Source organism: Saimiri boliviensis, chromosome 3, assembly GCF_048565385.1.
Source record: "Saimiri boliviensis isolate mSaiBol1 chromosome 3, mSaiBol1.pri, whole genome shotgun sequence".
Lineage (NCBI taxonomy): Eukaryota > Metazoa > Chordata > Mammalia > Primates > Cebidae > Saimiri > Saimiri boliviensis.
Window position 1 is genome coordinate 49,904,236 of NC_133451.1, and position 27,411 is coordinate 49,931,646.

At 41.2% G+C, this 27,411-nt stretch overlaps 2 long non-coding RNA genes across 2 annotated transcripts; one reads left to right on the plus strand and one right to left on the minus strand.

Annotated features, from left to right (window-relative positions):
• On the minus strand, window positions 1-7,385 carry LOC141583994 (uncharacterized). Its single transcript, XR_012516836.1, has 2 exons — window positions 6,942-7,385; window positions 1-2,675 (listed from the first exon to the last, which is right to left on the minus strand). It is a non-coding gene; the product is annotated as an uncharacterized LOC141583994 (long non-coding RNA).
• Window positions 2,978-27,411, plus strand: LOC120363647 (uncharacterized). Its single transcript, XR_005579115.2, has 2 exons — window positions 2,978-3,089; window positions 26,844-27,411. It is a non-coding gene; the product is annotated as an uncharacterized LOC120363647 (long non-coding RNA).

Genomic DNA, 27,411 nt, shown 5'->3' on the forward strand with positions numbered 1-27,411 from the left:
AGCATCCATCAGAACTTTATTTCTTTTTATGAAAAAAAATAATATTCCATGGTATGAATATGCCACATTTTTTTTATCAATTTATCAAATATAAACATTTGGATTGTTTCCTCCTGTACCACATTTTGTGTGTTCCCTGGTGTCGAGGATTTTACTACCAAGTGCCTAACAATAAGACCGACTCCCCTTTTCTGAAAACATAGGTGGACTAAGAAACCCTGTTCCCTTTAGAATTCAGACAAATCAAATTATATATGTGTTGAGTGATACCTGAGATGATGCCAAAGAGAGAAGCTTAGGGAGTACCTTTTAGTGTTTTGTAACAATGGTGATCCTGGCAGAACCTGAGAGGTTCAGAGTCTGACATTCCCTCAGAGGTGATCAGGCTCAGGAGGTCTGACTCATATCAAACTCATCTGAAACCCCAACCTAAAGCCAAACCACCTTGTAAACCAGGAGTCTAATTTATGATTTTACGATGTTTCCAAATAGACCTGGAGGCCAGAGTTGACTGATTTATATATGACCTTCCTGCAGGAAAGAGTACAGGAGAAGTCAGTTACCATCAGATGCTTGCCTTGCAGTAAGGCATAGGGGACTGGATAACTTTAAAGAATTGACATGTAAGCTATAACAGCTGGACCTGCTTCCATATGTGCCTGATAAGCTTTCATCTGGTCATTACACTGCTTCTCAATAGTACTGGATAAACACTAAGCAGCTCTTGCCATTTTCACCATCTCCTTCTCATTCCAACTTGAGCACTAGCCTTTTATATATGCGGAAGATTTATGACACAATTATTTAGAACAGTAATATCCAAAAGCATTTCAGGGAGTGTTAATCCCATATGTATTTATTTCTAAATTATATATATGCACTAAAATTAATTTGTATATTAATTTATATATTAGATGAAAGTTTATTTCTATAAATTTTTTTTTAAAAGTCAACTCAAGATGAATTATATACATAAATAAGTAAATAAATAAATGAATTGTCTTGGTCCCCCCCATGTAAGGATCCCTCTTTTGGATTTTGTTGCTGTTCTTGCATTAAGCCCATCTCAGGTCTACAGTTATATTTTAACCATACGCTCTTTTGGTTGGATTTACTTTCATTTGTACCAGCCTTAGAAACCTATCTTTTAAGGCAGGCTATTTAGAAGAGAGCAGAAGGGCTACCTCATCTGTTGTATATTGATTCCATTAGTTTCAATTTTAGCTGAGGTGACATCTCTTGTTTCTCTCCCAGGATTCCAGAGAGAAGCCCACTGCAGCCTTCTCAGCACTGAAGCCTTGCAGGAGAGTTATGTTTCAGACTCAGGTTTCTCTGAGAAGAGAAATGGGAGGAGATGAGTGTCTGGAGTGGGCAGGGAGAGTCACTCCTAGCAGAAATGTGGGTTAATAGCACAAAGAGGGTGACGTTGGGGGTAGTAAAAGAACCCGGGGATTGGCAAGAATGATTGAGAGCCAATGCTCATTAGCAGTTAGCCTGTTGGAAGTAGGCACTGTGTTCTGCCTTTCAACTACACACAGTAATGTATCCATCGGACTGTGGAGATACTTAGAGAAATTGAAGTGAAGCTAGATCCCCTAGAGCCCAGAACACGATGATTCCAGAAAATTATCCGGTCATAAATGAGAGACACCATAATTAAGAGACACCAGTAAATTAGATTTTGTGTACTTAAGAGGGAAGAGTTTTGACTTAAATAAAGGAAGAGTTGCGTTTCGGATGAAAAGGAACCTGTATCCTGGGAGAGCAATGTTGCTAAATGAGAGAATTCTACCCTTGGACTGTCAGTGGTTTTTAATGTCACAAGTTGGAATCGCCAGGGAAGCCATAAAAATGCTGATGCCTGAGTCTCACTCCTCACTCACTTCTGATTTCATTCGTTTGAGATCAGGTTTGGCCACTGGGATTAAAACAATCATACACAGAAAACCTCCGGATGATTCTAACGTGCAGCCAAGGTCGGGAGCCGCTGCACTAGAGGGTGGAAGAATCGAGTGGCCTAAGGAAATTAGAAGAGGAAGCTTGGGGAGGAAGTGGAGGGACCTGGAACAGCCTAAGTAATCCTAGACAGCTGAACCACAGAGCCTTTGTGACTTCATCTGCCTGACTCCCACAGACACTGCGGAGAAGGGATTCACAAGGAAAAGGAAACGGGAAAAGCCTGGGATTTCTATTGCATGTCAGGAGGGCGACCATGAAACTGAGTCGTGGAGCCTACTGTTTAGGAGCTGACTCCGTCTTGGTTCCAACAGCAGCTGTTACTCAAAACTCCCCCTTGAGTCCAGTACTGGAAGCAGCAAAAGTGCTCCGTAGCTGGTGTCTCTCACTGGATCCTTCGCCTTCTCTCCCTTCCCTGCACCACGCCCCACCCCCACCCCAGCCTCTCTGAGCAGTGAGCCCTCCAGTGCAACCATGGGTTTCTCTTCAATTCTTCCATTTTCCAGGCATGAGAGGAAGAGGAGGGAATGGCTTCCTTTGGCCTAGAAATATCTGGGAGAATCTGCTATATGGTCCTTGAGCAGACACAAAGGAGAATATTCTGGAGCTGCATTTTCTAAAGTGTGCTTCTCAGATGCTGGATCCTCAAGGTGTTCCCCTGTCCACGCAAGCTTGGGAAATGCAGCAGGCGTCCGCGCCCCCGTTGAGATTCACGCTGCCTGTGAGTAGAGTAAATGCTTTGAGATCTGGAGAAAGAAACTTATTGTTTTTCTTTAACCCTCACATCCCCAACTCATCTGGCAGTAGAATTGTTCTTTGCTGCTTAGCACATTAACGTCTTGCCTCTTTCTCATGACACACTTTTTGGGAAACTGCCCCAGAAACTACAATCAGTGGCTTCATTCACAAAGAACAAAGAAGGCAGCTGCATCCTGCACACATGAAATGGGGCAAGAACCCCAGTTAGGCCCTGGCCTCTCTTGGTAATTGTGCCCTTTTTCCACCCCTTCGGTGCCCCCCTTCCGGTTGCCATAGCAACGCCCCGGAGAGTAAGGACCAGGTCTTCTGTTTCTTTTCCTGTATCCCTCCTCCCTACCCTGTCTGTGTCTGGAAGAGAGCTGAACACACAGTAGGTAATGTTTGGAAAATGTGATTGATTGAGGGTTTGGGGGGTTTCATTTGGGCCATCTGCAGGTGGGCTGGGTAGCAGGAGAAGGACTCCCACGGTTTGCTTCTATGTATCTGTGTAGAGGAGTCGGAAAAGACGCTGGGAGAGTGCAGGCCTGGGAGCTCACACAGCTTTGGCACCGCCTGTTTTTTTGTTTGTTTGTTTTGTTTTGTTTTGTTTTTGTTTAGTGTTTCAATCATAACTATTTCACGAATTAGGAATGGTGAAGGGTGCGACCAAAAAAGAAAACATTTCAAATTCTTGGTATATCAGGGTTCAAGGGTAAATTTTTCTTTCCGTAAAACGTCTGGTCATGTTGCTTGTTATGATGTGTTTTTGTAATAAATAATTTCCTTTTAAGTTGGAGGGAAAAAAAGAATGTCTTACTTTTGCCTGTGTCTCTAAATGGTGACCATATTTTCAAAGTACCAAACCAGGACACCGAGCCTGATACACAGCCTTACAGGATGTCTGAAATAGCGGGGTTGCCAGGACAGAGTATTTGCAGTGGAGATATGTGGCCTCCTAGCTGCTGTGCCCAGTGCCTCATGAATAACAACAGTTCTAATTTACAGATGTAATGAGGCCAATTAGGATATCCACTGGGGAAACCCGGGGACCATACATGTTCTAAATCTATCTATCTCTCTATCATCTATCTATCTGTCTATCTATCTATCTATCTATCTATCTATCTATCTATCATCTATTTATCTATCTGTCATTATCTATCTATCAATCATCTATCTTTATTTCTCTCTTTATTGCCAGAAAGTCAAGAGCAGCCTTTCCAGAGACAAAACACCACCACCACCTACAGAAATTCTCTGTAGGATCTCAGTGCATGCAAGACCCGGCTCTTTCCCGCCTGCATGGCTGCCCAGCCCCGGCCCCAGCTCTCTCTGAATGAAGGGTTTGTGGGCATCTGCATGATGCAAGCCATGCGCTGGGGAGCCGCACACTGCGGGTTCTGTCTTCTGGCCGGCTGAGAAGCCTTCCCAGGCTCTGAAAGTACCAATTCTTCAGGTGTGAGCACTGGTGGAGGATTATCTTTTAAATCAGCTGGTTCTTATTTTCTTAAGTGTGAAAGAAGGAGCGTGGTCAGGAGTGTGTGTGCATGTGTGTGTGTGTGATGGGCCAACATTTGTAGTGTATCTGCCATGTGCTGAGAACTTCATGCATATCTTGTATATAATTGTCACCTATCTATAAATACGTATATATATATATACATACATACATAGCAATTTATATGTTTTATGTATATCAGATACATAGCTATATATATTTCAGATATATATCTGAATGTATATCAATATATCTATACACATCAAGTTATTAAATTTTGAGAACACTCTTTTAATGTTGATAAAGCGAAAAGAAAATGGGTTGGGCACAGTGGCTCATGTCTGTAATCCCAGCACTTTGGGAGGCGCAGGCAGGAGGATTACCTAAAGCCAGGAGTTTGAGACCAGCCTGGGCAAAATGGTGAGACCCCCATCTCTACAACAATTTTTTATTTTTTTAAAGAAGGGAGAGAAAAAAAGAAAACAGAGGTGGAAAGTGGGAAAACAGAAGGCTTGCCTTAGTCACTCAGGGGGAACAGCTGAGCCCTGTTCCCAGGTCAGGGCTGCCTGAACCAAAGCGTTCTCTCCATGTCACCATCTTCTCTTCCATTTTAACCTTTAGAATATTATAGACTAAGGCAGGAGTGAGACTGAAAATGTGGGCCAAGGAGAGTGCAGCAATCCCAATGCCTGCCTGAAATTTCCAATGAAAATCCTACTCTCCAGGCACTGTGGCCCATGCCTGTCATCTCAACAGTTTGAAAGACAGAGGCAGGAGGCTCAGTTGAGCCCAGGAGTTCAATACCAGCCTGGGCAGCATAGCGAGACTCTGTCTGTACGAAAAAGAAAAAAGAAAAAAGGAAAAAAAATTATAACCTTTCTTCCACACCACACTTCCGGTCCGTCCGTCCGTCCTTCCTCCCTCCCTCCCTCCTGGATCTTCCTCATGGTATAATCCTGGACTCTCCTCTCCTCCACAGTCTCTTCCTAGATTATTTCACCCATTTCCAAGGCTCTACACACCATCTCTACAGTCTGATAATTCGGACATTTTTATTTCCTGCAAAGATCTCTGTCTTCCAAACTTCTAATCTATAGATCAAAGCATCTACTCAACGTTTGCCCTTGGATGACTCATAATCATTTACCCAAATATGGCCCACCTGAAATTTATGGCCTTTTCTTCCACCTGTTTCTTTGAGTTTCGTCTCAGCAAATGAACTCCATTCCCCAGGTTTCTCACACTGGAAACCTTAGGGTTCTTCTTGATGGCGGCCTCCTTCTCATCCCTACATTCAATGAGTCCCCAGATACTGTCTGCTTTACCTCAGAAATCTGTCCAGAACCTGTATTCTTTTTTTTTTTTTCTTTTTTAATGAGAAGACTTATTTGTTTGGCAATTAATGTGAGCTAGGTACAGCTTTGCTAATGGCATCTGAACTGCCTAAAAGCCCAGGCAGGTAGGCATGGTTTTCTCTATTTACAGGTGAGAAAACAGAGGCTCAGAGAGGTCTGTTAGTCTCCCAGCATCACACAGCTATTCATTCAAGCCTCTTGTGTTTTTCAACACATGTTGATATCTACCCTTGAAGGTCCTCCATAAAGAACTCAGGGTCCCAAGTTCTCAAGAAGGTCCTAGTAGCTCACATGTAAGTTCCTGGAAACTTCTGGATCAGAAGTAAATGCCAGAGCTGTGCAGGAACTCCAAAAGGATAGGACAGGAGGTAGGTGAACATTGAGCTCACAGAATTGTCTAGCCAATTCTGACAACAGTTATTCCATGGAAGAAGGAGAGAATTGAGTGCTGAAGATACTGCGAATATGGAGAATTACTAACATTGGCCTGGGCAGCGATGGTTGTCACCTTGCATAGCAAGACCTGGTGACTGATATGCTGGGCAAGTTTCCCAGGGAGAAGAGTGGGGAAGGAAGTACCTTCTTCCTTGGAATACCTTCTGGTATGTGAAGCCAGCTAATAGTTGATAAAAACTAGGGAAGCTATGAGACCTATTTCCATTTTAATTGGACTTGGCCCTTTGAGGTGACAGTCACCCAATCTCTCTCTTTAAATATTTTTTTCTTATGCTTTACCAGTTTATAGCCTTTGTAGATCAATCCCTATATTTCATGTAGGGGAGACAGACAGAGAGAAAAAGCAAGGTTACTGATGACCTAAATGGGATTAGCAGAACTCGTATTCTTTTTTTTTTGTTTTTGAGAGAGTCTTGCTCTGTCACCCAGGCTGGAGTACAGTGGCGCAATCTCGACTCACTGCAACCTCTGCCTTCCAGGTTCAAGCGATTTTCCTTCCTCAGCCTCCCAAGTAGCTGGGATTACAGATGTGCACCACCATGCTTAGCTAATTTTTGTATTTTTAGTAGAGATGGAGTTTCACTATGTTGACCAAGATAGTCTCTATCTCTTGACCTTGTGATCTGCCCACCTTCGCCAGATGTGAGCCACCATGCCTGACCCAGAACCTGTATTCTTATGCCCACATCATCAACCTAGTCTAGGCCACTGTTATTTCTCTCAAGTGTAATAACCTCCTCACTGGCCTCTTAGCATTCGTTTTTTCCCTCTTTCCAATATTTTCAGCATACAGTAGTCAAGGTAATCATTTACAATGTACATTTGATTATGTCAGGCCACTGTCTACAATCTTCCAGTGGCCTCTCATTGAATTTAGAATCAAGTCTAAAATGATTTCCATATTCTACACAGGAATGATATTCAAAATATTTACTCACCTATACAGCAAAAGCACCAACCAATTAGAACTGAGGTTAGTTTCAGTGCTGAGCAAGATTTGGAGGGGGCGCCCGTGGTGTCACCTCTTCAATCCCAGGGAGTCCAGGGAGCTTCTGAGAAGGGCCTCAGCAGCAGGGCGCGGGGAAGAGTCATCCTATTCGTTGTCAGCATTCAGTTTAGAAAACGAAAATCACCCTAGGTGTTTCAAACACAGGGGATTTCATCAGAAAATTTGTTACACAGATGCCTGGCTATGAATAGCTCCAGGAAGCAGCTACCATTCCTAGGACTGAAGCAATTAAAAGGGAAGAGGTGGGGCCAGAAAGTAGCAGGTCAGAGGAGGGACTCCTCCTGCCTGCTTGTGCTGGCACCTCAGGTGGGACGTAGTGGGGCTGGTGATGGATGTGACAAAAGCAGCCCGAGGCTGGAAGGGCTGCCCTGTGCTGTGGGAGTGACAGGAACTGGTATTTTTGCACTGTGTACATCCAGCCCAGTGTATATCAGCTGACTGGTAGCCCTGCCTCCAAGGATGTTATGGCCTGCCTCCTCCAGCCCCTCTGTCTCCTTTTACCCCACACCCTTCCTTCCTCACCGTGCTCCAGTCACACCGGCTTCTTTTCATGTCTTGGGACAGGCGAAGCTCTTCCTGCCTCCAGTCTGTCACGCTCATTGTATACTCTGTCTTCTGGTTATCTATTGCTGGTTATCTAAATGACCGCCCCAAATTTAGTGTTGGAAAACAGCGGTAATCATTTATTTTGTTCACGCAGCTGCAGTTTGCAGGGATTGGAGGACAGGCTAGTCTGCTCCATGCGGCATCACCTGGGGTGGATTGACTAAGGATCACAGCATCCCCTCAAGGCAGTTCCTTTACGTGCCTGAAAATCTGCCCGCTGTCAACTCAGCCACGGCTGAGGACTGGGGTCTCAGTTCATCTCCACAGGGGCCTCTCCATGTGGCTGGGTTCCAAAGAGAAGGTTGCGCGGAAGCAGCATCGCCTTTTATGACCTACCGCCAAAGCTATACAACATCATTTCAAGTATGCTTTCTTGGTTAGAGCAGTCACAAAGACCTGTCCAGGGACAGAAGGAGGGGACACGGACTCTGGCACTTGATGGAGGAGGGGCAGGTTCCGGGAAGGCATGTGGGGCAGACATATGGTTGTGACTATTTTTGGAAAGTACAATCTGCCACTCTTTTTTTAACTAGTCATTTCTGAGAGTCTGGCTTACATTTCACCCATTTCCCTAGGTTAGGCACCCCAGACACAAATACAGCCACGACATTCCTCTTTTCGTTTGTGGTTCTTATCATAATTTCATACTATACAGTAATTGATGTAGCATTTTTATTTACCATCTCTTGTCTTCTTGTCTGTTTTTACTGTAGACTGGAAGCTTCTGAATCTAAAACCATGTCTTCCTTATTCAGCCCTAATCTGCAGTACCTGGCATGTAGCAAGTGCTAAATAAAATCTCACTGAATGAAAAATGTAATAAATATTGAGCAAAATCTACCCTCTCCAGTCCAAACAAATCATGAATTCAAGAAGAATTTGGTCATCGCTTCATCACGAACTCATGCATTAAATGACTGCAAATAGAAAGGCATGGTGATGCAAATTTCAGTTATGACTTTATAAATTGCTAAAAATTTCTTGATTTAATTTCACTGCTGTTGATAGATGTTCAGTACAGAAAACCACATATTCATGCTGGCATTTCTCCGAAAAAGGCTCTTTCCAAACCAGAGAGAAGTTTCATTTGAGAGGCTGTTGGCCCAAACAACCTGGTTATCACTCAGGGCTGATGTAGTAACCTCCAGCCAGGGGCAGTCTGGCAATATCACAGAAAGGACAGTTTCTCTCCTTGATTTGTGAACTGTTCACCTTCAGGCTGAGTGTGGTGGCTCATGTCTATAATCCCTGCACTTTGGAAGGCTGAGGTGGGAAGATCATTAGAGCCTGGGAGTTCAAGACCAGCTTAGTGAGACAACATAGTGCAAAATAGTGAGACCCTATGTCTAAATAATTTTTTAAAAAATTAGCCAAGCACAGTGGTGCTTGTAGTCCCGCTACTTGGGAGATTGAGGTGGGAGGATTGCTTGAGCCTGGGAAGTCGAGGCCGCAGTGAGCCATAATGATGCTCACAGTGAGCCACTGTGCTCAGCTTGGGCAACAGAGGGAGACATTGCCTCAAGTAAAATGAAATAAAATAAAATATTAAATTGTTCACTTTCAGTCAAAGACTTTGAACATCAAGTCAAATAAAAATATTAGTAATTTATTCAAATTCAGAATCCTAAGATGTTAGAGAAGCCACTGTTGTTTATGAGCTGGAGTCAGGGATGAGATCGAGGAGCTTGAGGAATGGAAAAGGGGGATCGGGTGGGGTGCTGAGTGGAATATTAATACTGGTTAAGGACAAGCTTCTTCCCAGATGCTTTACATGTGTGATTTCATCTCAGCCTTACCATAGTCCTGTGAGGTAGGTAGGGCCATCCTCATGCGAAAGATGAGATCAAGGGTGCAAGTGATTCGATACCATGCGCATGGTGACACAGTTCACACATGGATGTGTTAGGATTCCTTCTTAGTTCTCAGTGACTCCCAAGCCCACGTCATTCCTACTGCAGCAAAAATGCAGGGTCAAGGCAAGAGATGTCAACAAGCTGTTACTGAGGGCTCTTGGGTACACTAAGCACTGAGCAAACAGTGGCCCAGTAGGGACCACATATACTTCCTCCATTTGCTGATACGCGTTTGATATGGGCCCAGTTCTTCGAAATCCGAAAATTATAAGACATTAGGGATACCAGTGGCAGAATAAATTGGTATATTTCAGAATGTCAATTTTCCAGGATGTAATAAGAGACTCAGAAATCTTTTTATCCTAGAACTCTGCAATTCTTAAGGCAAATAGATAATCAAGATCATGCCTGAGGCCAGGTGCAGTGGCTCATGCCTGTAATCCCAGCACTTTGGGAAGCTGAGGCGGGCAGATCACGAGGTCAAGAGATCGAGACCATCCTGGCCAACATGGTGAAACCCCTGTCTCTACTGAAAATACAAAAATTAGCTGGGCGTGGTGGTGTGCACCTGTAGTCATAGCTACTCGGAAGGCTGAGGCAGGAGACTTGCTTGAACTCGGGAGGCAGAGGTTGCAGTGAGCCGAGATTGTGCCGCTGCACTCCAGCCTGGCACCTGGCGACAGAGCGAGACTGTCTCCAAATAAATAAAAAAACAAATAAAATAAAAAATAAAAATGAGTCAGGTGCAGTGGCCTGTGTTTATAGTCCCAGCTACTCGGGGGGGTGAAGTGAATGTATTGTTTGAGCCCACTTCAAGATTGTTGAACTCCAGATAAGGATGGCCACTGTAGTTATATCTACAGATTAAAAAAGAAAAGAAAAGAAAAGAGAAAAGGAAGGCAGGAAACCCAGTAGGGGATTTAAAAACCTAGTATTTTTATGCAATGGAATATTATGCAGTGATTACAACTCACTCTTTGGAAAAAAATACATAATAACAGGGAAATGCAGAAGATGTATTTTTAAAGTACAAAGAACCAGTTTCTACTCTTATTCAGGTTTAGTTACTTTATCCTTCCCTTGCTACCCCACAGTAGAGCTAAGATACAACTCTAGCATTTAACTGGATCATATTATAGGTTTAGGGAAAAGGAAAAAGACAAACACAGAGAATAATGAGAACTAGACAGACTGGCCTGTGAATTACAGGTTATTCATATTCAGCTGTGACTCCATAAAAAGATGCCTCTTTCTCTGACCTTGGTTAATCCTCTGATAGGAGAGTATCTTTGGGAGTGAGAAATAGCCAAGTCTCCCATCCGTCCACAAGGCCCACATTCCAGGTTTCATCCTCCTGCCAGTCTATCTACCTCTTCCTGAATGATCAATATAGGGAACACCCAGCTGGTCTGGAAAGGACCACAGGACTGTGGATTGGAGATGCCGAGAGATCAAACAGCATCAGAATAGGCACATGAAATGTGAAAATCACTTTTAATATATACCAATATAAAAATCTTATTTCCCCCAGGTAACTGAAAGGAAGCATCAAATCAAACAAATTAAGGCTATAATCTGAAAGGCCAGAGCTATGAATTGTGTTGATTTCTAAAAGAAGGGCTTGTTAGCTCAAAGTAGCAAATAATTAATGGAAATTCTGTGTCCTTGCTTAGGAGTCTAGACTAGCATTAGTCCAATAGAAATATAATAAAAGCACATATACAATTTAAATTGTTTTAGTAGGCATAATTAAAAAGTAAAAAGAAACAGTTGAAACTAATTTTGTATTATATGTAATTAATAACATGTTATTTAACGCAAGATGTTAACATATCACTTTATCATATAGACATAATAAATTATTAATGAGATAGTTTATATTCCTTTTTTGGCATCAAGTCTTGAAAATCTGGTGTGCATCTTACATTTATAACATATCTTAATTTGAACTGGCCACATTTCAAGTGCTCGGTAACCTTGTGGGGCTGTGGATACATATTGAACAGCAGGAGGTCTGGACTCTAAAATAAACCTAAATAGAAATTGGAACTAGAGGATCATGGTGGATGGGAGGCAGGCTAGACTACATCCAGAGAGAGCAGCATGTGGAGGCTCGCATTGAAAATTTTAGCTCCAGATTGACTGCAAGAACAAACCAGCAATCCTAAGAGGACCCACAGACCCTCTGAAGGAAGCGGATTGCTCCTGTAGGATGGGGGAGACACCTCAAATACTGAGAGTGCTCCAGTTGCGGAAGGGGGAAAGGTAGACCCTCCTCTCTTGAACACAGGCCCCCCACTGGAGAAGCTGAAGTTCTGTTTGTGAGAGAAGTTTCCAACTTTACCTGGAGCTGAGTCAGGTTAGAGAGCAGAGCAAAATACAGGGGCAGAGGAAGCAGCAGAAAGGCTCTGGGAGCTCACTGGATCCCCAAGCAACCCATTCCTGTCTGGCACCACAGGGATCCATCGGGAGGGTGGCCAGAGGAGCAGGAGATAAAACTCCACAGAGGAAGGAATTCTCTAGCTGAACTTTGTAACAGCTGGATTAGGCGGGGAAGCTTCTTGGTCAGAACTTGGGGTAGGGTGCAAATCTGAAGTGCAGACTTAACAGGCAGGGGAAGAACTAACCCCCCACTTCCCTTTCTTTCCACAGCTGGGAGGAGGATGGCCTCGGGCAAGTTTTCAAGCCCGACTCACCCTCTACCTGGAAACAGACTCAAGGATGTTGATGCAGGGACCCGGTGGAAGTGAGAAGGTCCCTTTGGTTTGCATGGGAGCTAGATCAGGCCTGTGACTGCTGGCTTTTCCCCACTTCCCTGACAACCTGCATGACTCAGCAGAGGCAGCCATAATTCTCCTAGGTACACAACTCCAGTGACCTGGGAATCTCACCTCCTTTCCCAACAGCAGGCACAGCAAGACCCACCCAAAGAGAATCTAAACTCAGACACACTTAGTCCCACCCCAACCTGCTGATTCTTCGCTATCCACCCTGGTAGTGTAAGACGCAGAGCATGTAATCTTGGGAATCCAAGGCCCAGCTCGCCACTGGTCCCTCTACACACTATAGCTGATGCTTTCTGGAAAGCGCCACCTCCTGGCAGGAGGCTAACCAGCCCAAAAATAGAGTGTTAAACCATCAAAGCTAAGGACCCTTACGGAGTCCACTGCACCCTCCACCACCTCCAGCAGCACAGGTGCTGGTATCCACAGTTGAGAGACCCATCAATGGTTCACATCACTGGACTCTATACAGACAATCCCCAGTGCCAGCTCAGAGCCAGGTATACTTGCTCGGTGGCTAGACTCAGAAGAGAGACAACAGTCACTGAGGTTTGGCTCACAGGAAGCCATATTAATAGGAAAACGGGGAGAGTACTACATCAAGGAAACACACTGTGGGACAAAAGAATCTGAACAGCCTTCAGCCCTAGACCGTCCTTCTGGCAGAGCCTACCCAAATGAGAAGAAACAGAAAACTAACCCTGGTCATATGACAAAACAAGGCTCGCCAACACCTCCCCCAAAATCACACTAGTTCACCAGCAATAGATCCAAACCAAGAAAAATCCCTGATTTACCTGAAAAATAATTCAGGCCATTAGTTATTAAGCTAATTAAGGAGGGACCAGAGAAAGGCAAAACACAATGCAAGGAAATCCAAGAATGATACCAGAAGTGAAGGGACATATATTCAAGGAAATAGATAGCTTAAAGGAAAAACAATCAGAAATTCAGGAATCTTTGGACACATTTTTAGAAATGTGAAATGCTCTGGAAAGTCTCAGCAATAGAATTGAACAAGTAGAAGAAAGAAATTCAGAGCTCTAAGACAAGGTCTTCAGATTTACCCAATCCAACAAAGAAAATAAAAAAGAAGAAACATGAACAAAGCCTCCAAGAAGTCTGGGATTATGTTAAACAATCAAACTAAGAATAACTGATGCTCCTAAAAAAGAAGAGAATCCTAAAAGCCTGGAAAACATATTTGGGGAAATAATGGAGGAACATTTCCCTGACCTCGCAAGAAACCTAGACAGCCAAACACAAGAAGCACAAAGAACACCTGGGAAATTCACTGCAAAATGATCTTCACCTAAGCACATTGTCATAAGGTTATCCAAAGTTACAGTGAAAGAAAGGATCTTAAGAGCTGTGAGACAGAAGCAACAGGTAACCTATAAAGGAAAACCTATCATATTAACAGCAGATTTCTCAGCAGTAAACTTACAAGCTAGAAGGGATTGGGCCCTATTTTCAGCCTCCTCAAACAAAACAATTCTCAGCCAAGGATTTTGTATACAGTGAAACTAAGCATCATATATAAAGGAAAGATGTAGTTGTTTTCAGACAAAGAAATGCTGAGAGAATTTGCCCTTACCAAACCACCACTACAAGAACTGCTGAAAGGAGCCCTAAATCTTGAAACAAATCCTGGAAACACATAAAAACTGAGCATCTTTAAAGCACAGATCACACAGGACCTATAAAACAAAAATACGGGTTATAAAGCAAAAGCAAAAAACAAACAAACAAACAAAAAAAACCAAAGTACACAGGAAACAAAGAGCACAATGAATGCAACAGTACCTCACATTTCAATACTAACATTGAATGTAAATGGCCTGAATTCTCCACTTAAAAGATACAAAACCACAGAATAGATAATAACTCACCAACCAATGATCTGCTGCCTTCAGGAGACTCACTTAACACATAAGGACTCATGTAAACTTAAAGTAAAGGGGTGGGAAAAGGCATTTTAGGCAAATGGATGCAAAAAGCAAGTGGGGCAGCTATGCTATTCTTATATCAGAAAAAAAACAAATTTTAAAGCAACAATGGTAAAAGAGACAAAGAGGAACATTATATAATGGCAAAAGGCCTTGTCCAACAGGAAAATATCACAATCCTAAACATATATGCACCTAACACTAGAGACCCTAATTTATAAAACAATTACTAATGGACCTAATCAATGAGATAGACAGCAACACAATAATAGTGGGGGGACTTCAGTACCCCACTGACAGCACGCTGCAGGTCATCAAGACAGAAAGTCAACAAAGAAGCAATGAATTTACACTATACCTTGGAACAAATGGACCTAACAGATACATAAAGAATGTTTCATCTAACAACCGCAAAACACACATTCCATTCAACAGCATATGAAACTTTCTCCATGATAGACCGTAAAATGAGCCTCAATAAATTTAAGAGAATTAAAATTATATCAAGCATTTTCTCAGACCACAGTGGTATAAAACTGGAAATCAATTCCAAAAGGAGCCTTCAAAACCATGCAAATACACGGAAATTAAATAATCTGCTCCTGAATGAGCACTGAGTCAAAAACAAAATCAAAGTGGAAATTAAGAAATTCTTCAAACTGAATGATAATAATGACACAACCTATCAAAATCTCTGGGATACAGCAAAGGCAGTGCTAAGAGGAAAGTTCAAACCCCTAAATGCCTACATCAAAAAATCTGAGAGTCCAAACAGACAATCTAAGGTCACACCTCAAGGAACTAGAGAAACAAGAACAAATCAAACCTAAACCCAGCACAAGAAAGGAAATAACCAAGATCAGAGCACAACTAAGTGAAATTGAAACAAACAACAACAATAAAAATACAAATGATAAATGCAACAAAAAGCTGGTTCTTTGAAAAAGTAAATAAAATTGATAGACCATTAGCAAGATTAACCAAGAAGAGAGAAAATCCAAATAACCTCACTAAGAAATGAAACAGGAGATTACAACTGACACCACTGAAATACAAAAGATAATTCAAGGCTACTATGTACACTTTTACACACATAAACTTAGAAAACCTAGAAGAGATAGATAAATTCTTGTAAAAATACAACCCTCTTAGCTTAAATCAGGAAGTATTGGATACCCTGAACAGACAAATAACAAGCAGTGAGACTGGAATGGTAATTAAGAAATTATCAACAAAAAAAAGTCCAGGACCAGATGGATTCACAGCAGAATTCTACCAGACATTCAAAGAAAAATTGATGCCAATCCTCTTGACACTATTCCACAAGATAAAAAAAGAAAGAACCCTCCCTAACTCATTCTATGAAGCCAGCATCACTGTAATACCAAAACCAGGAAAGGATGTGTCCAAGAAAGAAAACTACTGACTGAAATCCTTGATGAACGTAGATGCTAAAATCCCTAACAAAATACTAGCTAACTGAACCCAACAACATATGAAAAAGATAATCCACTATGATCAAGTAGGTTTCATACCAGGGATGCAGGGATGAGCTAACATATGCAAGTCAATAAATGTGATATACCACATAAGCAGAGTTAAAAACAAAAATCACATGATCATCTCAATAGATGCAGAAAAAGCATTTGACAAAATCCAGCATTGCTTTATGGTTAAAACTCTCAGCAAAATCGGCATGAAAGGTACATATCTTAATGTAATAAAAACCATCTATGACAAACCCACAGCCAAGATAATTCTGAATGGGGAAAAGTTGAAAGCATTCCCTCTGAGAACTGGAACAAGACAAGGATGCCCACTCTCACCACTCCTCTTCAACAAAGTACAGGAAGTCCTAGCCAGAGCAATCAGACAAGAAAAATAAATAAAGGGCATCCAAATTGGTAAAGAAGAAGTCAAACTGTCACTGTTTGATGATGATATGATTGTCTAACTTAAAAACCCTAAGGACTCCTCCAGAAAGCTCTTAGAACTGATAAAAGAATTCAGCAAAGTTTCCAGGTACAAGATTAATGTACACAAATCAGTAGCTCTTCTATGCACCCATCGCTACAAAGCAGAGAATCAAATCGAGATTTTAAAATAGCTGCAAACAAACAAACAAACAAAAACCACTTAGGAATATACCTAACCAAGGAGGGGAAAGACCTCTATAAGGAAAACTACAAAACACTGCTGAAGGAAATCATAGATGACACAAGCAAATGGTAACACATCCCATGCTCATAGATGGGCATAATTAATACTGTGAAAATGACCATAGTGCCAAAAGCAATCTGCAAATTCAATGCAATCCCCATAAGAATACCTCCATCATTCATCACAGAATTAGAAAAAAAAAAAAAAAAAAAACAATTCTAAAGCTTATATGGAACCAAAAAAGAGCCTGCGTAGCCAAAGCAAGATTAAGCAAAAAGAACCAATCTTGGGGGTATCACTACCTGATTTCAAACTATACTATTGAGACTGGGTTCCAGGACCAGGGGAGGCTCAGCTCACTTCCCAGTGGGTTGTGTGCTTCCAGGTTCTTGGTCCCTCACTCACCCAAGAATGGGAAAGAGGACCCCGCCAGGCGCAGTGCAGTTATAAGTGGATAACGGACCCAAAGAGTTTTGCAGAAAGTGATTTATTTAGGCAGAGAGAGAGAAAAAAGGAGAGAGAAATGGATAGAGAGAAAACCACCTTCCACGAGGTCATGGAAAGGGATCCAGATATGGAGTCTGCCCCGATGTGAGGGATGGGGACTTTTAACATAGGAGGAATTCCTGCCCCATTCAATTTTTTCTCTCCTATGAAAGGATTTCCTTTAAACTTCTGCCGGAGTGACTGATCTTTGATTTATTCCCACACGCTCGAAAGTTAAACAAAGACCTCTACAATCCCCGATGGAGATGTGGGTGGAGGTACGGAGCTGGGAAATTCTTGCCTTTGAAACTATGCCCCCTTGTGAACCTGCGAAGAGAATACATTCCCTCACTATAAGGCCATAGTCACCAAAACAGCATGGTACTGGTACAAAAATAGGCACATAGAACAATGGAACAGAATAGAGAACCCAGAAATAGACCCAAATACTTACAGCCAACTGATCTTTGACAAAGCAAACGAAAACGTAAAGTGGGAAAAGGACACCCTTTTCAACAAATGGTGCTGAGATAATTGGCTAGTCACATGTAGGAGAATGAAACTGGATTCTCATCTCTCACTTTATATAAAAGTCAGCTCAAGATGGATTAAGGACAAATCTAAGACCCGAAACTATAAAAATTCTGGAAAATAACATTAGAAAATCTTTTCTAGATGTTGTCTTAGGCAAGGATTTCATGACCAAGAACTCAAAAGCAAATGCAATAAGAACGAAGATAAATAGCTGGGACCTAATTAAACTAAAGAGCTTTTGAACTGCAAAAGGAACAGTCATCAGAGTAAATAGACAACCCACAGAGTGGGAGAAAATCTTCACAACCTATACATCTGGCAAAGGACTAATATCCAGAATCTACAATGAACTCAAACAAATCAGCAAGATAAAAACAATCCCATCAAAAAGTGGGCTTAGTCATAGGCAGTTCTCCAAACAAAATATACAAATGGTCAAAAACATATGAAAAAATGCTCAAAATCACTAATGATCGGGGAGATGCAAATCAAAACCACAATGCGATACCACCTTACTCCTTACTCCTGCAAGAATGGCCACAATAAAAAATTTTTAAAACAGTTGATGTTGGCATGGATGCAGCGAACATGGAACATTTCTACACTGCTAGTGGGCATGTAAATTATTACAACCACTATGGAAAATGGTATGGAGATTCCTTAAAGAGCTAAAAGTAGAACTATCATTTGTTCTAGCAATCCCGCTACTGGGTATCTACCCAGAGGAAAAGAAAGCATTTTACAAGAAAGATACTTGCATACACATGTGTAGAGTACCACAATTCACAGTTGCAAAAATGTGGAACCAAACCAAATGTCCATCAATCAACAAGTGGATAAATACACTGTGGTACATATACACAATGGAATATTACGCAGCCATAAAATGGAATGAACTAACAGCATTTGTAGTGACCTGGATGAAATTAAAGACTATTACTCTAAGTGAAGTAACTCCGGAATGGAAAACCAAATATCGTATGTCCTCACTGATATGTGGGAGCTAAGCTATGAGGACGCAAAGGCGTAAGAATGATACAATGGACTTTGGGGGTGGAGTGGGAGAGGAGCTATGGATAAAAGACTACAGAGACGGTGCAGTGCATACTGCTTGGGTGATGGGTGCATCCAAATCTCAGGAATCACCACTAAAGAACTTACTCGTGTAACTAAATACCACCTATACCCCAATAACTTATCGAAAAAATAAAAAGCTTAATAAAATAAAATAAATTACCCATAAATTTAAAAAAGAAAATAAACCAATTAGTATTTAGAGAGGTGAAAAAGGAAGCCATCTAAATACTTGGCAAGGCCAGATTGGTTAAATAAACAATATTCTACACCGTGGAATCTTATATTGTCATTAGAAATACTGGATGGTTGTTTGTGTCTCACTCTGTTGCCCAGGTTGGAGTCCAATGGTGCAGTCTTGGCTCACTGCCTCCTCCACTTCCCAGGTTCAAGCAATTCTCTCGCTCAGCCTCCTGAGTAGCTGGGATTACAGGCATGTACCACCATGCCCAGCTAATTTTTGTATTTTTTTTTTTTTTTTTTTTTGTAGAGATAAGGCTTTACCATGTTGTCTAGGCTGGTCTCCAACTCCTGACCTCAAGTGATCCACCTGCCTCGGCCTCCCAAAATGCTGGCATTATATGTGTGAGCCACCACACCTGGCCAAGTGTGTGTGTGTGTGTGTGTGTGTGTGTGTGTGTGTGTGTGTATTCTGTTTTTTAAAAAGCAGGTTACCAAATGGCCTTTTTGGTACTATTTTTCTAAATTATGTATTGATTTATAATCCAGTTTCTCTCTCATTCTCTAGTCCCTTCCCTGCTTCTTTTTTCTTCTGAGCTGAAATCACTCAATTATATAATATATAATAAGATACATTTGCCCAGTCATTGGTTCAATTTCTGTCTCCCCCGAGAAGACAAAAAGTCTGTTGTGCATAAAACATATTTCTACGTCCTGAGTATCAAACACCAAACCAAAATATAAAATATGTCCCTGACTACCTGAGGCTTAATTTTTAGTGGGGAAAGACTGCCATATCATGCATAATCAAATCTACCATTTCACGTAGAACCTCCTTCCACATTTTATCATCTCATATGTGCTTTAATGAAAAGAGCAACGCAGCAAAACAGAAAAGGCCAAGATGAAGCACAATGGGGAAATGGGGAGCACCTTTTTGAAGCAGGTACTGACGGAGGTTTTCGCAGCTGCTGTTTGAGCAGAGACTTGAACGAAGTGAAGGAGTAAGCTAAGCAGGTATCTGCGGGAAGAGATTTCCAGGCAGAGGGAACAGTAAGTCCAAGGATGTTTATGGAAATGGGAAAGATTGTGAGAAGATGGAGTACTGGGGGGCTGGAATCAAGGTTTCAGTGTGGCCATTTTAAAGTTGAGATGCCTTCATCAGGACAATATTAAAATGTATCAACTGGTGTCTAGGAGACTGGTTGATCAGAAGGGATTCTCATTTTATAGGTGATACCACCTATAAACAAACAGTAAGGCCATATTGGAGCCTACCAAGGAGTATCAGTCCTGCCTATTAGATGTCCAAGTGGAGACATGTAATTCCAGAGTGCAGTGGAGAAATTTATATCAGGGCTGGAGATAAAATGTGGAATTATCAACGTAAGGTGGTAATTTAAGGATGAGGCTGAAGAGATCACCAAGCAGGCGGGTATAGAGGTAAACAAGTGAGAAGGTCGAGCACTGGGCCAATCTTAGGGTTGGGGAGACAAAGAACTTGCAAAAGTGAGACGTGGCCATGGAGATAGGAGTAAAACCAAGAGAGGATGGTGTGGTGGGAACCAAAAGAAGAACGTGCTTTCAAGCAAGTGGGATAGATGTCAAGTGCTGCTGTGGGATTAAGAAGAGCACTGAGGACTGATGATTGGATCTGGACTTAGGGAGGTCACTGGCCTGGACAAGGGCAGTTTTAGTGGAGTGGCAGAAATGCAAGCCTATGTGGAGTGTGTTCAAGGTGCAACGGGAGGCAGGCAGTCTAGACAACTTTGAAGATTGTGTGCTAAAAAAGAGAGCAGAGACATAGGGCTGCCATGAGAGAAGGATGTGGGGGTCCACAAAGATTTGTTCATTGTTTGTTTCTTTGTTCTGGATGGGAGAGATTACAGTATTTTTGCTTACTGATGGAAATCATTTGGCATGGGGGAACCACTGATTGGGAGCTAATTGCAGAATCAATCTCTGAGTAGGTAAAAGAAAATGAGATCAAGTGCAGAATAAACAGTAGGAACACGGTATGTTCATCTCTTGTACCAGGAGGAAAGGCAGGGTATACAGACAGCGATGCGGGGCTGGTAGACGGGTGGAGGAGAATGTGGAAGTTCTCTTCCTACTGTTTCAGTTTGCTCAGTGAAATACAAAGCTAGACCATTAAAGCTGGAAGGATCTATTTCAAGGTGTTAAAAGTAGCTGTCTCTGATTAAGTGGAATTATGGGCATTTTAAATGATCATTTTTTGCTTTTATATTTCACATTTCAAACTAATATTATACGTCTTTTCCTAATGATAGGCAGCGTCTTTAAGTGCCCTCCTTTTCTGCAAGGGTGAACCTAACCTGCCACTTACCAGTTGTATGTTTTTGAACTAGTTACTTACATTTATTCTTTTTTAACTTCTCAAAATTCAAAAAATTTTTTTTTTTTTTAGCAGCAAATAATTTTACATACTCACAGAGTACATAGTGATGCTTCAATACGTATAATGTATAGTGATTGGATCGGGGTACTTAACATATTTGTCATCTCAGAATTACTTATTTTGTTGGGGGGGGGTCTTGGTTTCTTATTTGTAAAATGGGGATGACAACGTCTGTGCTATTTAGTCCACTCGTTTGGAAGAATCTTAAATGAGAAAATGTATATAAAAATAACTTGAAAGGAACCAGTATGGCATGGATAGAAAATGTTTCTATTGTGGTTATTTCTGGTCTCGGTAGGGAAGTAGGAGGCAGGGGAGGGCTCTAAGAATAGGTTGGAATCATCAATTCATTCCTTACAATCTACTCAATAGTGGTAAGAGCAAAAACTACTTTTCTGATGCAGATAGTGCTGCATCTTTCATCAAACTTCTGACTGATATTAAAAGCTCAACCCTGTTTTTAACCCTGGAAAACAAAACACAAAACATGTTTTCTTTGCTCTGATGTTGAGTTAACTTTATTATTAAGTTAAAATGTTTCCTACTGAGCCAAGTTTTCTTTTTGGCTTTAGATATATTAATTTTGAACATTTATCCATATTTTTGCATTTGCATTCAAAACCAGCCAGAGAATATGTAGCTGTGATTATTCTTTTGTTATTTTTTCAAATCACTGTGATTGCACTGTTAGATGTGCTTCAGCACATGGGCCCTGCTGGCCTGTCATCATTAGACAGATTCATAGAAATCTACTAAATAAAAAAAAGATCACAAGACAAAGATAAAACCACTTATTTAAGGCACTTTGTATGAATTAAGTAATGACAGTGGAGTCACATAACTATTCCTCAAGTATAATTCTGAACTGCTTTTGTGTTTCTTGGCATTAGAATATTTCATTGTCAACCTCAAGATTATAAAATAAAAAGACAATATTAAGTTTTCACTGTTCAACAATGTGTATACAATTGAAGATAAATGCTTGTTAATCTTTGCTTTCCATTTATTTACAGTCCCCCATTCTTTTACGGTAAGATAGTATAACCCCAGCATTAAAGAACATTTTGAAAAATGAGAAAAACACGACCACGGCATCATCTGAATGTAATACTATTTTCCCTTTTGCGTGTTTCTGGTCTACCTTTGTCTTTTTATGTGCATAGCTTTACATGGTTTTGAACACAGTATGTGTACAATTTTGAATATAAATTTAGGGTTTCATTTAAAAGAGAATTTTTTTTTAGGCTACGGCATAATTTTATGTTTCTACCTTTTGTCAAAACTTGATTATGTCAGACAAAGCCTGAGATCAGGAGACCTTGCTAAGACCTCTGAAACAACTTCAGTGATGTCACTCCTCTGTGCTCCTTCAGGACTGCAGAAATAATTGATCACCTTGGGTACCTAACAAGCCCCTCACAGGGCTGCAGTGATTTCATTCTGAAGGGGCCCCAGACTTGGAGTAATCTGCCACAGAATCATTGGGAATCAAAGGACTCTTCTTCCAGAGCGGGAAATGCCTCTCAGGGGGTGGGTCAGGGACAAGATCTGATGTGCTGGTATCTCTTGTGTCTTCTCAATGGTACTTGCTTAAAATTTTGAGTATTTTTTGGCTTCCAACTTGGTGAAAATCCTATGATCTACACCGTCTCAGGATAATTACAACAATGAAGCATATTTCGTGATTGTTGCTTATTTCCTGTACCGTTACGTTTCCAGTTTGTGGTAGGTTGGTTGCAAACATGGCCCCAATTTCCCCCCGTTTCTTGTATCCATACCCTTTGCAGCATGACTTTGTGGCTATTCCCCATCTGGAATTTGGGCTGGCCTGTGTTATGCTTTGGCTAGTGGAATGCAGTAGAAGTGATGGAGGGTCAGTTCTGAGTTTAGAATTTAAGAGAGTGTGCCCACGTCCTTTCTCACTGGTGGAACACTATCTAGCTGCTTTGTCCACTAGACTGTGTTAGCCTGCTGGAGAATCACGTGGATTAGAAACAAGTCAACCCAACTGAGGCCTAGACCCCAGACCTGCCGACCACATATGCATGGGGGAGTCCAGTCAAATTTAGTGAAGCCCAGTACAGGTAAGCAGAACCATCTAGCTGAGAAATCATACATAACTGGTATTGAAGCAAGTAGGTTTTTGTTTTGTTTTGTTTTAGGCAGAGTTTCACTCTGTCACCCACGCTGGAGAGCAGTAGCAGAGTCTCAGCTCACTGACACCTCTGCCTCCCAGGCTCAAACCATCCTCCTGCCTTAGCTCCCAAGTAGCTGGGACTACAGGTGTGCACCACCATGCTGAGCTAATTTTTGTATTTTTTACAGAGGCAAGGTGTTGCCATGTTGCCCCGGCTGGTCTCGAACTCCTGAGCTCAAATGATCCACCTACCTCGGCCTCCCAAAGTGCTGCTATTACAGGTGTGAGTCCCTGCACCCAGCCTATGTTGTTTTTTAAAAAATTATTTATTTTTCCATTATTTTGTTAATAAAACACATTCAATCTATATGCCCTTTGACCCAGAAATGCCATATCTAGAATTTACAAATATATATACTGACATGACAAAGTACAATGTCTTTGGTGTACTGTTTATGTCAAAAAAAAATACAAGAAATAGTCTAATGTGGTTAAATAAGTTATGTGCATTTATTTTTTTATTTATTTTATTTGCACAAATTTATGAGGTACACTTAATTTTGGTTACACGGATATATTGCATAGTGGTGAAGTCAGGGTTTTTAGGATATCTATCACTCAAATAATTTACATTATACCCATTAATTTCTCATCATCCATCTCCCTCCTACCCTCCCACCCTTCTGAGTCTCCATTATCTATCATTCCACATTCGAAATTCGTGTGTACACATTATTTAGCTCCTACTTACGAATGAGAATATACAGTATTTATCTTTCTGTGTCGGAATTGTTTCTCCTAAGGTCATGGCCTCTAGTTTCATCCATGTTGCTGCAAACTAATAATAATAATAATAATAATAATAGTCTCATTTTTTTAAATGGCTGAATAGTGTTCCATTTTGTAGACATACTGTATTTTCTTCATCAAATCATCCATTGATGGACACTTAGGTTGATCCCATGACTTTGCTGTTGTAGACATTGCTGCTGTAAACGTGTGTTCAGGTGTCTTTTTCTAATATAAGAATTTCTTTTCCTTTAGATAGGTTCCCAGTAGTGGAATTGCTGGATTTTACGGTAGTTCTATTTTTAATTCTTTGAGAAACCTCCATAGCGTTTTCCACAGAGCTTGTACTAATTTACATTCCCACCAGCATGTGTAAGTGTTCTCTTTCCTTTGCATCCTTGTCAATAGTTGGTTGTTTTTTTTTTTTTTTTTTTTTTTTTTTGTTAAGTGACTAAGTAATTGGGTGATTTACTGTACAGCATTATTTTGGTGCTATATATTAACAAAAGGTTCTATCACATTTTGGACAATTATTTTTTTTTCCTCCTGGGTTCCTATTGTAACCATAAGTTGCAAAATTGAGGTGGGGGCTATAGAGGGAAAATACGCCTTCCTCCCATTGCCACTACCTATATTTAGAGACTGTAGATTGAATGAGGAGGACTTCTAACTGCCCCTGAGCTCAGACAACCTATCTTACAGCTTTCATGCAGCTTTCGTAAATAAGGTTAGTGTGAAGTAGGACTACCTTTACTTAATTTTTTGCCCCTTTCAATCCAATCTATCAAACCTATAATGTCTTCTCAACCGATTTTCAAGTGAGCAGGAAACCAGGAAAGATAAATGAAAAATTGAGTGGTATTGTTGAAGGAACAAAGGTCTCTACAGCTGTAAAGTAACATCTAATTAACCTCAGATTCAGGCCAGGACCCTGATAACGGAAGTGCCCATTTCAAAAGGAACTCACAAACCACCTGAAATGTAAGCAACAACTCTTTACTTAGGAAATATGCTGTTGCTTTTGTTATTTATTGTCATTCCAATTTTAAATTATTTATAATATTATACTCACCTTTATCTCAGATGTAGCATTTCTTAGTACAGCATGTATAGAACTAACCAATTCATCATATAAAATCATGTTGTTGTAGGGGCTTAGGTGTCTCACAGAGCAACAAGTCCCCAGAAAGAGAAACAATTCTGCAACAACCAGGCCCAGCATCAACTAGTCTTGGTCTTCCATGGGACATTGAGTTCCTGATTTCTTATTAATATGCTCTGATGATGAAGTTGATTGAGTTATTTCAGGAAAAGAAAGAATGAACTAAATCTGCTCATCTTTCATATTTAAATGTTCATTTACACATTTTATTGGAAATAAATACATATACACACACATAACTAGTTTTAGAAATTTCAAAATACAGAAAGATGGAAGAAAACTAGTCCTTCATAATCCTATCACTGGAAAACAATCACTATGAACAGCTTGGAATATTTATTTCCAGTGTTGAAAATTTTTTCCTATACCTAATTAAAACTGCAAATATATAAACAGAAGACACTCATATAAAACCTAAGTCTGAGGTTGGGCACAGTGGCTCATGCCTGTAATCCCAGAATTTTGGGGGGCTGAGGTGGGCAGATCACCTGAGGTCAAGAGTTTGATACCAGCTGTCTCTACTAAAAAAAAAACACAAAAATTAGCCAGGCGTGGTGGCACGCGCCTGTAATTTCAGCTACTTGTAAGGCTGAGGCAGAAAATCGCTTGAACCCAGGAGCTAGGGGTTGCAGTGAGCCGAGATTGCACCATTGCACTCCAGCCTGGAAGACGAGAGCAAAACTCCATCTCAAAAAACAACAAAACAAAAAACTAAGTGAGGTTAAGAGCAAAGTCAGAAATTCAATCATATTGGAGAACAAGCCCATAGCCCTCCATCCATTCCCCCTGTAAAAGATGAACACAGTGATGGTGTCACAGGGAGAGTGGTGGTGATAGTGAAGTGAAGTCATGGACAGACAGGCTTAGCTCAGGAACTGGTGGAGTGTAAGATTCACCATTAACCGCAACAAACAGAGCAAACATCAATTTAGTGCCTACCACATGGCAGAAACTGTTCTAATCACTTTCTGTATTTTAACTCATTTAATCCTCCCAATAATCCTGCTAGAAGCAGGTACTAGAATTCCCATTTTACACCTGAGAAAATGAGACGCAGAGCCATTAAGTAACTTGCTCAAGACTAGAGCCTGGATTAAAATCCACAGTGTGTTTATGGTGTCGCTCTTAAACACCATGTGCTTCTTTTTTTTTTTTTTTTTTTTTTTTTTTTTTGAGACGGAGTTTCGCTCTTGTTACCCAGGCTGGAGTGCAATGGCGCGATCTCGGCTCACCGCAACCTCCACCTCCTGGGTTCAGGCAATTCTCCTGCCTCAGCCTCCTGAGTAGCTGGGATTACAGGCACGTGCCACCATGCCCAGCTAATTTTTTGTATTTTTAGTAGAGACGGGGTTTCACCATGTTGACCAGGTTGGTCTCGATCTCTCGACCTTGTGATCCACCCGCCTCGGCCTCCCAAAGTGCTGGGATTACAGGCTTGAGCCACCGCGCCCGGCCATGTGCTTCTTTTATTATTTCTTTATTATAATTGTTCATCTCATTCCCTCGTGGACTCCAACAGGCATGCTGGCCATTTAGAAGGAGCCCATGTGGCACAGCTGTGGAGACGTCTTCTCACCATTGCAATCATTTATTGACTTAAAAGCATATTCCTTTGAAACCGAAAGCTGAGTGTCATCCATCACAATTCATTTGTATTATTGCCCATCCGTACCGTTTCATCTTTCCACTTTTATTTCAGAACACAATAAATTATATTCAAATGACAGTCAAGGAGGAAATTTTCCTTCCTCATCAACAAAACTGATCGATGGGCACTGAAGCCCCGGGGAAGCAGCATCTGTTGTAACTCAAGGATCCCGGCTTGAGCTGAGGATGAAATTAACAGGCGCAGAGTGGTTGGCAGCCCAACATTTGAGCAAGTCTGGCACATGCACACATCATTAGCAGCTATGCTGGAGAAGAATGATCAAGGAGGTGAGGAGGGGAATGGATCTGATTAAAGAGATGTTCAAGGAAGAAAATTCCCAGCACTTGGGTAAAAGCTTCATAGCTAAAATGAATAAACTCGAGAGCAAAGCAAATAGCCAGGTACACTGGGGAGACACCGACAGGCAATCTGGGTAACTTTGCCTCTGAAACTTTCAAAACAAAGTCATTTCATGCAGCAAATTCCCCAGAGTGGTTGCCTCTTTCACTTAGCTCCCTCGGCTGTGTCTCCTTCATGAAATGAAGCCCCCATGACGGTAAAGATTTTGCTGTCTTGTTCATGGCTCCTGGTAGATAAAATGAAATATTCATGGAATAAG